Below are 14,204 nucleotides of genomic sequence, written 5' to 3' on the forward strand. Positions count from 1 at the left end.
AGTCTCTCACAAAGTCTCCTCAGGGAAAAGCTACTGTTTGCTGAAAGGCCTCAACTCTACCCAGAACCTAGCCTCATCAGAGCATCTACAAACATGAGGAAAAAGCCATCTCCCTCTTTTGTGATACTCAAAGCAGATCTCCCTCCCATTGAACTAGCCAGGGGAGAGGATCACAAAATCCTTTGAACAGCATAACATTATTCTGCCTGTTCAAACAAACTGCTTAAGAAACCAACTAAGCCAGAGGAAAATCAAACACCACAAGCAGACCAGAGACTCCAACAAGAGGCTGGTTATGGACACAAGGGATAAAAAAGATCTTCCCACCACTCCCAAAAATATCAAAGAACTTGTTTTTTTCTCTGTTTCTCTTCTTCTTCTTCTTTTTTTTTTTTTTGGTTCCTTTTATAAAAATATTTTTCTTCTAAAACTTTTTTTTTAATTTTTAATTTTTACCATTTTGAAAAAAAAATTCTATACTAGTAACTTTTTTCTCCTCCTCTTAAAATTTTTCTTTTAGGGGTATATGTGTGTGTGCGTTTTTCTTTCTTTTTTGTTCTTTCTTTTCAAAAAATATTTTTGTTTTTTGTTTAGCTCTACTGAATGTCTGATTTTTTTTTCTTTTTTGCTCATTTTTTTCACCTTTTCTGCTCTTTTGCTCTTCTTTGTGTGACTTAATTGTTATTCTGCACATCCTCAGATATACCCATAGTCGATTATTAGACTTTATCTCCCATTGTGTACACATTTAATCCACAAATTTATTACTCAATTCAAAACTTCTTAGACTTAAATTCCTAGCAGTATTACCTCTTTATACCTATATAATATTTTAAGTATTTTTATTTTTAAGATTTTCATGTCTCCTTTATATCCCTCCCGTTCTCTCATTATACCCACGTTCTTCTCTGAATATTTCATTTTCAATCTGCATATTTTTAATCATTACACTTTTTATTTTTTTAATTTTTGCTTTTCTATTTTTTCTTGTCTCTTTTTTCTCTTTCTCTTTCTTCTTTTTTTTCTCTCTCTACTTTTATCCTATCCAACCTCTTTCCCACTTTGCGATTAGGACTTAGTTAAGTAAATTCTCCCTGCTCCTTCCCATATTTCTCTTTTCCTATTTTTACCCACATGCCTCCCAAAAACTAATAATTTCTGGTTTTCCAAATTCTACTTTGCGGTTTGTAGCCCATTATTATATAGTTGTTTGATGTTGAATAGGTATATCTGTTGAACTTGACTGTATCTGCAGACTTTTGATTGTGGATCTACAGACTTTGGTTGATGCTTGCCTTAAGATAGTGTTCTAGCACAAAACTGGTGTTACTTTCATCCCAAATGGGCAGAGTAAGCCGAAAAAACACAAGAAAAATGGCAAGTCCGGGTAGCTCAAATCCCACTCATGACAATCATGGGACAGGACAGATAATGAATAATCCAGAGAAGAGTTCCCAAATAGCTCTACAAACAATACTGGCAAACATGGTAAATGAAAAGATGGAAAACATACAAAAGGACTCTGTATGAGCGTGATAGAGAGAGAGAGGAGGCAAACGAAAGGTCAATACTGGAAAAGATTGAAAATATAAAAAGGAATCTATATGAGCATGATAGGGAGAGAGAGGAGGAAAACCAAAGGTTAATACCGGAATATCATGAGCTTGAGGAAGCTAATCTAAAACTGATACAGGAATTGCATGAGCAGCATGAGAACACTCAAAGAGAAAGGCAGAATAGCGTGAGTAGGCTGAGAACACACAAAAAGAACTTCACGAATGGCATGAAAGTGAGGAAGCTAAGCAAAGAGTAATAAAGGAATTGAGAGAGCAGGATGAGAATACACAAAGATCACTAAAGGCATTCATGAAATCCATTAAGGAAGAGCTGAAGGATGTCAGGGAGACCAAGGAAACCATAAAAAAATCACCTAAGTGATTGGAGAATAAACACTGAACACCAAATTAAGGAAGTAAAGACGTCCATACAAGATCTAAAACAAAGCTTCAACAAAGAATTTGAAGCCATCAAAGTTGACCAATTAGAAGGAAAAGAAATGAAAAACCAAGTAGAAAGCCTTGAGAGCAGGTTTGACCATGCAGAAGATCGAATCTCGGGGATTGAAGACATCCTAGATATTATAGAGAAAGAACATACAACCATCCAAGACAAGTCCAAGAAATATGATAGATCTATCCAACACTTGGAAGACACAATCAGAAGGCCTAATCTAAGGATAATGGGTGTAGAGGAGCACCTAGAAACAGAAGTTAATGCTCTAGGAAATTTGTTTAAAAGGATCCTAGCAGAGAACATCCCAAACATACAAAACGATAGGCCTATTCAGATACAAGAAGCTTTTAGAACCCCAAATAGACCAGACCAGAATCTGACATCCCACCGTCACATTATAATCCACATAGGATAAACTCAGACCAAGGAAAAGATCCTTAAAGCTGTCAGGGAGAAAAGGTTAATCACCTATAAAGGGAAACAAATTAGAATCACCTCAGATTTCTCAGCAGAGACCATCAAAGCAAGAAGAGCCTGGAATGATGTCTGCCATGCCCTAAAAACAAACAACTATCAACCAAGAATACTGTACCCAGCTAAACTCTCGTTCATAACTGAAGGCCAAATAAAAAACTTCCATAGCAAAGAAAAATTGAAACAATACATCTCCACCAAACCAGCCCTACAAAAGATTCTTAAAGATGTCCTACACATAGAAAACCAACAAGACCACAATAAAGGCCAAGAAACTGCACCCAAAATGAGAAACAAAGAACCATAGGAATAACCCAGTTTTCGCAGCCCCCAAGAAGGTGGATAACATGGCAGGAACTCCTAAATACCTCTCAGTCCTTTCTCTTAACGTTAAAGGACTGAACTCTCCAATTAAGAGACATAGACTGTCTAGTTGGATAAAAAAAAAAACAAGACTCTTCTATCTGCTACCTTCAGGAGTCACATCTTGCCCGTAAAAACAAAAACATTTTCAATGTTAAAGGCTGGAACAAAATCTACCAAGCAAACGGCCCCCATAAACAGGCGGGAGTTGGAATCCCAATATCAGATTAAATAGACTTCAAATTAAAATTCGTGAGAAGAGATAAAGAAGGTCGCTACATACTAATTAAGGGATCTCTCTTTCAGGAGGATATTACAATTCTGAATATCTACTCGACAAACAATGGAGCACCCAAATTTATCAAAGAAACACTACTTTCTCTCAAATCCAATATAGATCCAAAGACATTAATTTTTGGGTATTTTAACACACCACTCACCCCACTAGATAGATCAACTGGGCAACAACTCAACAGAGAGACAGCAGATCTAAACAGCTGCATAGATCAACTCGACTTAACAGACATCTACTGAACATTTCAGCCAGCAGCATCAGAATACATGTTTTTCTCAGCAGCACATGGAACGTATTCTAAAATAGACCACATTTTAGGCCACAAAGCAAACTTGTCTAAATTCAGAAATATTGAAGTTATACCTTCAATTCTCTCTCACCACAAGGGAATAAAATTAGAACTCAACACCAAAAGCCACCAAAGAAATCCCGGTATCACATGGAGGCTGAACAACACACTGCTGAATCATGAGTGGGTCATGGAAGAGATTAGAAAGGAAATTCAAATGTTCATGCTATTCAACAAAAATGAACACACAAATTACCAGCTCCTCTGGGACACAGCAAAGGCAGTACTCAGAGGCAAGTTTATAGCTCTGAGCTCCTACATCAACAAATTGGAGAGATCTGAAACTAGCAATTTAATGACACATCTAAACCTCCTTGAAAAAGAGCAGCAAGATAAACCCCAATCCAGTAGGCTGAAAGAAATAATCAAACTTAAATCAGAATTAAATGAATTAGAATCCAAAAAAACTATAGAAAGAATCAACAAAACAAAGATTTGGTTCTTCGAAAAACTTAACAAAATTGACAGACCCATAGCAAATCTTATCAGAAAAAGAAGAGAACACACCCAAATTAATAAACTCAGAGATGAGAATGGAAACATCACCACGGAAACAACCAAGATTCAGAACATTATAAGGGAATACTTCTCAAAACTTTATGCTAATAAGTTTGAGAACTTGACAGAAATGGACATTTTCCTAGCAAATATTGACATGCCAAAACTAAACCAAGATGAGGCAAACTATCTTAACAGGCCCATATCAAGCATTGAAATAGAAACAGCAATAAGAGACCTCCCAGCTAAGAAAAGTCCAGGACCAGATGGATTTACAGCGGAATTTTACAAGGCCTTCAAAACAGAGCTCACACCAATTCTCCTCCAACTCTTCAATGAAATTGAAAGAGAAAGCTCACTACCGATCACATTCTATGAAGCCATCATAACCCTCATCCCAAAACCAGGCAGGGACTCATCAAAGAAAGAGAACTATAGACCCATTTCTTTGATGAACATTGATGCAAAACTTCTCAACAAAATTTTGGCCAAGCGACTTCAACAATTCATCCAAAAAATCATACACCACGATCAAACAGGATTCATTTCAGGGATGCAAAGCTGGTTCAATATGCGCAAATCAATTAACATTATTCATCACATCAACAGGATCAAGAATAAGAACCACATGGTTATCTGAATAGATGCAGAAAAAGCATTCGACAAGATCCAACACCCCTTTATGATGAAGGTTTTGGAAAAATTAGGAATCCATGGAACATTCCTCAATACAATAAAGGCTGTATATGACAAACCTACAGCCAGCATTATACTCAATGGTGAAAAACTAAAGCCATTTCCTGTTAACTCAGGAACAAGACAAGGATGCCCACCCTCTCCACTTCTCTTCAATCTAGTATTAGAATGCCTAGCTACAACAATAAGACAAGATGCAGACATAAAGGGGATCCAAATAGGGAAAGAAGAAATAAAACTCTGGCTCTTTGCAGATGACATGATCTTGTATTTAAAAAATCCCATAAACTCCACTCCCAAATTACTCAAGCTGATTCAAAACTTTGGCAAAGTAGCAGGTTATAAAATTAACCCCCAAAAATCAATGGCTTTTCTCTTTGCCAACAATGAGAAAAGTGTGGCTGAAATTAGGAAAGCAACTCCATTTGTAATAGCCCCACAAAAAATAAAATACCTAGGAATTAACTTAACTAAAGAAGTGAAGGACCTCTATGATGAAAACTTTAAAATCTTGAAAAAGGAAATCAACACAGAACTAAAAAAATGGCAAAACCTCCCATGCTCGTGGATTGGAAAGATTAACATCGTGAAAATGGCAATACTTCCCAAGGCTATCTACAAATTCAACGCAATACCTATTCAAATTCCACCCTCATTCTTCAAGGAAATAGAAGAGACAATCCAAAAATTCATATGGAACAATAAAAGAACCCCAAATAGCAAAAACGCTCCTGAATGGAAAGAACACTGCTGGAGGAATATCAATACCAAACTTCAAACTCTATTATAAAGCCATAGTAATCAAAACAGCTTGGTATTGGCATAAGAACAGACCTCAGGACCAATGGAATAGAATTGAAAACCCAGAAATGAACCTACAGACCTATAGCCATATAGTCTTCGATAAGAGAGCTAAAACAATAGAATGGAAGAAAGACAACCTCTTCAGTAAATGGTGCTGGCAAAATTGGTTAACTACATGTAGAAAACTTAAACTAGATCCTTATATATCACCCTGCACAAGAATCAACTCCAAATGGATCAAAGACCTTGAACTCAAAGCAGATACTCTGAAAACATTACAGGATGGAATAGGAGAAACCCTAGGTCTCCTTGGCTCAGGCTGAAATTTTCTGAATAGAGACCCGGAAACACAACAAATCAAAGAAAGGTTGGACAAATGGAATTGCATAAAGTTGCAGAGCTTCTGCAGGGCAAATGACATAGCTAGCAAGATCAATAGAAAGCCCACGGACTGGGAGAAGATCTTTACTAGCCATACAACGGACAAGGGTCTCATATCTAAAATATACTTGGAACTCAAAAAATTAAACTCCCCAACAACAAATCCTCAAAGAAACAACTGCCCAATAAATAAGTGGGCAAAAGACTTAAAGAGAAACCTCTCTGAAGAAGAAAGAAGGATGGCCAATAGACACATGAAGAAATGTTCAACATCCCTAGCCATAAAAGAAATGCATATCAAAACAACATTGAGATATCACCTCACTCCAGTTAGAACGGCAAAAATCAAGAACGCTAACAACAACAGATGCTGGAGGGGATGTGGACAGAAAGGAACCTTACTTCATTGTTAGTGGGAATGCAAACTTGTTCAACGACTTTGGAAAGCAGTATGGAGGTTCCTCAAAAGACTTCACATAGAGCTCCCCTATTACCCAGCAATCCCACTTTTGGGCATTTACTCTAATGTTTACAAACAAGACCACACTAAAGCGACCAGCACAACTATGTTTATTGCAGCATTATTTACCATAGCTAAGATATGGAACCAACCCAGATGCCCTTCAGTAGATCAATGGATCAAGAAAATGTGGTATATATACACAATGGAATTCTATGCCTCCATCAGAAAGAATGACATTTCCCCATTTGTTAGGAAATGGAAAAACTTGGAAAAAATTTTATTAAGTGAAGTAAGCCAGGCCCAAAGAAACGTAGGTCCCATGGTTTCCCTTATTTGTAATATCTAGTATATGTATGAGTCAAGTGGAAAAGGTCAGATAATGTGATGTCAGGAAAATGAACCCTTAGATGTGTATTTTAATGTTTTTTTCTTTCATGCATGTGTTTCTAACACATTTATAAGATTATCTCTTTGTTGCTTTGTATGTGCCTCCCCCACAGTATAACCCCTGCTTTCACTATATTTGATGTCAGTATAACTTGTGGAGGAGATGGGGAAAAACCAGTTGTTTAAGGATACAGGTGGACCTGTTGCAACAATGAGAAGTACAAGTTGTCATGTCCAAAACAAGCTTTACAACGTTAGTGCAGGGGGGGGGAAGGGGGGGGAAGGGCGGGAAGGAGAAGGATTGGGATTAGGGGGGGAGGGGGGAGGCTGGGAAGGGATGTGAAGGGTAAACAAAGGAGGAGGCTGCAATGCTTGGCAAGAAATGTACGCATTATCCTGCCCATGTAACTGTAATTCCTCTGTACAGTATGTTCACAAATAAAATTAAATTAAATTTAAAATAAAATAAAATAAAATCATTAGTGAAAAGAAAAAAAAAATCAATGGCTTTTCTGAATGCCAAAAATGAGGAAAGTGTGGCTGAATATAGGAAAGCAACTCCATTCGTAATAGCCGAACAAAACATAAAATACATAGGAATTAACTTAAGCAAAGAAGTGAAGGACCTCTATGATGAAAACTTTAAAAACTTGAAAAAGGATATCACAACAGAACTTAAAAAGTGGCAAAAACTCCCATGCTCCTGGACTGGAAAGATCGGCATCGTGAAAATGGCAATACTTTCCAAGACTACCTACAAATTCGATGCGATACCCATCAAAATTCAAAACTCATTCCTCAAGGAAATAGAAGAGGCAATCCAAAAATTCATATGGAACAATAAAAGACCAAAAATAGCAAAAATGATCCTCAAGAGAGAACACTGCTGGAAGAATATCAATAACAAATTTCAAACTCTATTATAAAGGCATAGTAATCAAAACAGCTTGGTACTGGCACAAGAACAGACTTCAGGACCAATGGAATAGAATTCAAAACCCAGAAATGAACTTACAGACCTATAGCCATCTAATTTTTGATAAGGGAGCTAAAAAAATAGAATGGAAGAAAGACAACCTCTTCAGTAAATGGTGCTGGCAAAATTGGTTAACAATTTGGAGAAAACTAAACCAAGGTCCTTATACATCACCCAACACCAGAATCAACTCCAAATGGATCAAAGACCTCAGAGTCAAAGATGACACTCTGAAAACTTTAAAGGATGGAATAGGAGAAACTGTAGGTCTCCTTGACGCAGGCCGAAATTTTCTTTTAATAGAGACCCAGAAACACAACAAATCAAATAAAGGTTGGACAAATGGGATTGCATGAATTTGGAGAGTTTCTGCATGGCAAATGACATAGCTAGCAAGATCAATAGAAAGCCCACGAATTAGGAGAAGATCTTCACTAGCAATACAACAGACAAGGGTCTCATATCTAAAATATACTTGGAATTAAAAAAATTAAATCCTCCAACAACAAATCCTCAAAGAAACAATTGCCCGATATATAAGTGGGATAAATATTTAAATAGAAAGTTCTCTGAAGAGGAAAGAAGAATGGCAAATAGACACATGAAGAAATGCTCAACCTCCCTAGCCATAAAAGAAATGCAAATCAAAACAACATTGATATAACACCTCACACCAGTTAGAATGGCTAAAATAAAGAACTCTATTAACAACAGATGCTGGAGGGGATGTGGACAGAAGGGAACTTACTTCATTTTGGGTGGAAATGTAAACTTGTTCAACCAATTTGGAAAGTAGTATGGAGGTTCCTCAAAAGACTCCACATAGATCTCCCCTATGGCCCATTAATGCCACTTTGGAGCATTTACCCAAATGTTACAAACAAGACCACACTAAAGCTACCAGCACAACTATGTTTATTGCAGCATTATTTACTATAGATAAGATAGGGAACCAATCCAGATTCCCCTCAGTAGATGAATGGATCAAGAAAATGTGGTATATATACACAATGTAATTCTATGCCACCATCAGAAAGAATGACATTGCTCCATTTGTTAGGAAATGGAAAGGCTTGGAAAAAATTATATTTAGTGAAGCAAGACAGGCACAAAGAAATATAGGTCCCTTGGTTTCCTTTATTTGCAATATCTAGTATATGTCTGAGTCAAGCAGAAAAGGTCAGATAAGGTGATGTTAGGGAAATGAACCCTAAGATATGTATTCAACTGTTTTTTTTTCTTTCATGATATTGTTTCTAACACATTTATAAGATTATTTCTTTGTTGCTTTGTATGCTCCTCTCCCACAGTATAACCCCTGCTTTCACTGTATTTGATGTCAGTATAATTTGTGGAGGGGAAGGGGAAAAACAAGTCGTTTAAATAGGGATACAGGTGGATCCAAAGCCACAATGAGAAGTACAAGTCGTTATGTCGAAAAAGAACTTTACAACTTTGGTGGGTGTGTATGTGGAGGATTGGGTGGGGGGTGAGGGGGAGGATGTAATGGGATGGGAAGGGGAAACAAAAGAGGAGGGTACAATGCTTGAAAATAAATGTACTCATTATCTTGCCCATATAATTGTAACCCCTCTGTACAGTACTTTCACAATAAAAAATTAAAATTAAAAAATTACTATGCTACTACTTCATAACTATTATAACTCATCGAAAAAAAATCAAAGGAACCAGGTGTGGTGGTAAAGACTTGTAATTCCGAGCGTTTAGGAGGTTGGATTTAAGTCTAAAGCAACACTGGGGGGTACTGCAGAGAGTAAAAATCTGCCCTTTATTACCTTTTGAACAAAAGCTAAGAATGTTGATGAGAGTGTGAAGAAAAGGAAATTTTCTACACTCTTGGTCAAAATAGAGGTTAGTAGAAAATAGTATGCAGATTCCAAAGAGGCTGTGATCTGATGATTGTGGTTCAAAGCCAGCCCCGGCAGGAAAGTCTGTGAAAATCTTACCTCCAATAAACACTCAGAAAACCAGAAGTGATGCTGTGGCTCAAGTGGTAGAGCACTAGCCTTGAGCTGAAAAACTGAGGGACATCCCCCAGTCCCAGAGTTTAAGCTCCACGACTGACAAAAAAAAAAAGAAAGAAAGAAAAAGAAAAAAAAGACAAATAAATGCAAAGTTGAAATATCATCTGATCCACCAATCATGTGATTATTTCTCTCTGGGTGACTCGTAAATATTCTGTAGTTCATTGTCATTCACATTATTCACAACAGCCAAGATATAAATCGAAGTTCAGTGTTCAACTATACACTAATAAAGCAACTGTGGTACATGCACAATCATGTTTTTCTGTTTCATCCTTAAAACAGCAAAAGACTTCTCGCATTAGCCACAACTTACAATAACCTGAAAGATGTATTCTAACTGAAGAATAATGTTATCCTCTGCTCTTTGTTAACACACTCTCTCTCTCTCTCTCTCTCTCTCTCTCTCTCTCTCTTAAAAACCTCAAATATTAAGAGAGAAATCTTTTTAAAAAGTAAAGCAAAGTGGAATTGCTGGGCATTTAGGTCACAATGTAGAAGATAGTAGATATACAGGATGACCAGGTATAGAGTTGTGATGTACCGTATGAGGATACAGGGGACAACACTGGCTTTACATAGGAATGAAGCTAAGTAAGTAGGAGTTGTTCTTCCTAGTAGGGATTGCTTTATTAGTTGTTTTTCCTTCAGTAATGGTTTGGATGAATGTAATTCTTTAAATACCTGCTTGTTTGCAGAAATTATAACAAACAATATAGCAATAATGTTGCATGCTCAACATAGAACAAAATGTCAAATTAAAATGCATGAGATTATCCTTGATGTAAACTAATTATTACAAATAAAGGAAATCATGGGACCTATGTTTCTTTAAGTCTGGCTTACTTCACTTAATATGATTTTTTCCAAGATCTTCCATTTCCTTACAAATGAAGTGATATCTTTCTTTCTAATGTAAACATAGTATTCCATGTGTGTGTATCTGTGTGTGTGTCCCATTTTCTTGGTCCATTCATCTACTGAGGGCCATCTGGGTTGATTCCTTATCTTATCTCTGGTAAATACTACTGTGATAAACATAATTGTTCTGGTAGCTTTAGTGTGGCCTTGTTTTGGGTCACCTAGTTAAATGCCCAGAAGTGGGATTACTGGGTAATAGGGGAGCATTATTGTGTACATCAAGTATAATCTTTGTAGATGAGAAGAATAGCTCAATAGCTAAGTACATATCAGCATATAAGGTGATTCCATGTGAAATGAACTACAAGACATGTTCTTTGTTGGTGTTCTTAATGTTCTAGGTGATTTCTTTTTTTTTTTTCTTTTTTTTTTTTAAATTTTATTTTATTTTATTTGAGAACATACTGTACAGAGGGGTTACAATTACATGGGCAGGATAATGCATACATTTCTTACCAAGCATTGCAGCCTCCTCCTTTGTTTACCCTTCACCTCCTTTCCCAGCCTCCCCCCTCCCCCCCACCTAATCATACCTCCCCTCCCCCCCCACCGACATTGTAAAGCTGGTTTTGACATGACATTTTGTACTTCTCATTGTTGTAACAGGTCCACATGAATCCTTAAACGACTTGTTTGTCCCCATCTCCTCCACATGTTATACTGACATCAAATATAGTGAAAGCATAGGTGATTTCTTTATATCCTTTGTGTTTTCCCACCTAAGCATTATCCCCTGTAGTCACTGTATTTTGATTCTGATACCCTGGGTATTGTAAATATGTTGATATGAACTATGGAATGGTAAGGGAAAAAACAAAATGGTGAGACAAAGGACAGAGGGGGAACCTATGCAACAGTGGTATTCACAAGACAATATGTTAGAAATAATCTTGGGGGTGTTGGGAGTGAAGAGGGAGAAAAATTGGAGAAGGGATAACAAGTTTGAAAAGAAATGAGTTCATTAACTTACTTATATAGCTAAAGCCCCACTGTACATTACCTTGACAATAAAATATAAATATAAATAAAATAAAATATATGAAAGCAGCAACACGAGATGGGAGAGGGGAAATACTGTATGTAGTAGAGTAGAGTAGAACAGTTTCGAGAGCAGTAATTTTATATTAACATAGCAAGTAATAAACTAGCATACAGATTTTCAGCCTCATGTCAGTCACTAAAAAGGAAAACAGAATGCAAAATCAGCAAACCCATAGAGAAAATAGAATACTAAGCAAGGTGAAGAGATGACTTGGACCAAGAATAACAAATGACGCAATTAGGAAACAAATAACAAACTGGTAAGTTTAAAAAATATTACCCATAATTCTATTAAATGTTGTTTACATCACAATTAGTTAGAACTATAATTCAAATCACAGTTTAATAGTATATCATATTAATAGTAAGTTACTTACTACTGATTTCTTAATATTGAATGTTTAATATAAAATTTTAACAAAAGAATAATGTGAAACTAACTTTAATAATATATTTCATGAATTGTAAATTTGAGAAGCTTTAGAATTTAAACAAATAATATATCATTATTGTTTCATTTCTGTGAATTAATGTAATAATTCAAAGTGTATTCTACACCTAGCACTCATTTAACATCAAATAATAAATTATTTCTCATAATAATTTATTGCACATAATAACTCTTGGTATTAGGTAGAAGGGTTCAGCATTGTGGAAAATTTCACACCACACAATACAAGAGGGTATGACTCCTCTCAACTAGCTTAAATTGTGGAAATTTTATTTTGACATACATATTAAATTCCTGTCTAGATGGTATCTATATAAATATATATAATTATATACATGAGGAATATTTCAGATGATACTTAAAAGTCATATTCATTAAATAAATTTTTATTATTTTATACAAAATAAATGTTTATAGACAGACTGAATTTATGAGTAGATGATGGTGTATGAGTGCCAGATGATATGTATTGAGGCTTATTTTATATTCCTGACATTGTTTCTATAATTGTATTTAATTTTCCATAATGGGTTAAATGTATTATATTGGATATATGAAAGTAAACTGTATATTTATTCCATTAATACTTTGCCACTTGTCTAATTCCAATATAATTTATCCATGTGTTTGAAGTAATGAGAATAACAACAAATATAAGCAAGATAAATCAGTCTGAAGTAGACAAGTATTTTCACCTTTGTTTTGATAGTTGGTCCTCTTTTACACTACAGAATATGCTTGTGAAAATGTGCTCCAGGCTGGCCACAACTGCAGAATATTATGGTTTGATCTATCATAAGAGAAAGAAGGAAGGGCAAACTTCCTTCCAAAAGTCTGCTCTCAGGGATGTGATCTGCTTTATGGTAGTGACTTGGAAATGAACATTTTTTTACAGTAAGCCTCGAAAAACCATCTGATAGACCATTTCTGTAAGTGGATTATTACAGAAGATTATTGATATCTTTGCAAGGATACCAGATTGCTTCATTTTGAGAGAATTAAAATAGGAATTTAGTTAGCTGATATTTGTATCTTTAGGAGAAAAACCAGTTGACTGTAGGCCAAGGGATGACTGGGGCCCAGAGAAGCTACTACGTTGAATAGTAATCCTAGACCTTTAAAACAACACACACACACACACACACACACACACACACACACACACACATACAAATCAACCAAACAAAAAAACCTCCAGTTAGCACAGCCAGTGAGGGCTGCTATAACAGCCTACATGAAGGCAGGCAAAAAACAGAAGGTGAGAGCCATTTAGCTGATAATTAACGTATTTTTGATGAGGCCGACTGAAATGAGACTCCAGAGAGAGAGACAGTCAGAAAGACTGATCAGAGAGAACTAAAATTGGTCACACAAAGATTGGAAAGTAGAATTCCTTGTAGAACAAATAAATCATAGAAAGTGTATGCATGTAAAAACAAGACAGAAATCAACTCCAAGTGGATCAAAGACCTCAGAGTCAAAGAAGACATTCTGAAAACATTACAGGATGGAATAGGAGAAACCCTAGGTCTCCTAGGCACAGGCCGAAATTTTCTTAATAGAGACCCGGAAACACAACAAATCAAAAAAAATTTGGACAAATGGGATTACATGAAGTTGCTGAGATTCTGCATGGCAAAGGACATAGCTAGCAAGTTCAATAGAAAGCCCACGAATTGGGAGAAGATCTTCACCAGCCATACAACGGACAAGGGTCTCATATCTAAAATATACTTGGAACTAAAAATATTAATTCCCCAAACAACAAGTCTTCAAAGAAACAACTGCCCAATAAATAAGTGGGCTAAAGACTTAAAGAGAAACTTCTCTGAAGAAGAAAGAAGGATGGCAAATAGACACACGAAGAAATGCTCAGCCTCCCTAGCCCTAAAAGAAATGCAAATCAAAACAACATTAAGATACCACCTCACCCCAGTTAGAATGGCAAAAATCAAGAATTCTAATAACAACAGATCCTGCAGGGGATGTGTACAGAAGAGAACATTACTTCATTGTGGGTGGGAGTGTAAACTTGTTCAACCACTTT

The sequence above is a fragment of the Dipodomys spectabilis genome, unplaced genomic scaffold (genome assembly GCF_019054845.1).
Source record: "Dipodomys spectabilis isolate Male_0828 unplaced genomic scaffold, ASM1905484v1 ptg000205l, whole genome shotgun sequence".
In the NCBI taxonomy this organism is placed as follows: domain Eukaryota; kingdom Metazoa; phylum Chordata; class Mammalia; order Rodentia; family Heteromyidae; genus Dipodomys; species Dipodomys spectabilis.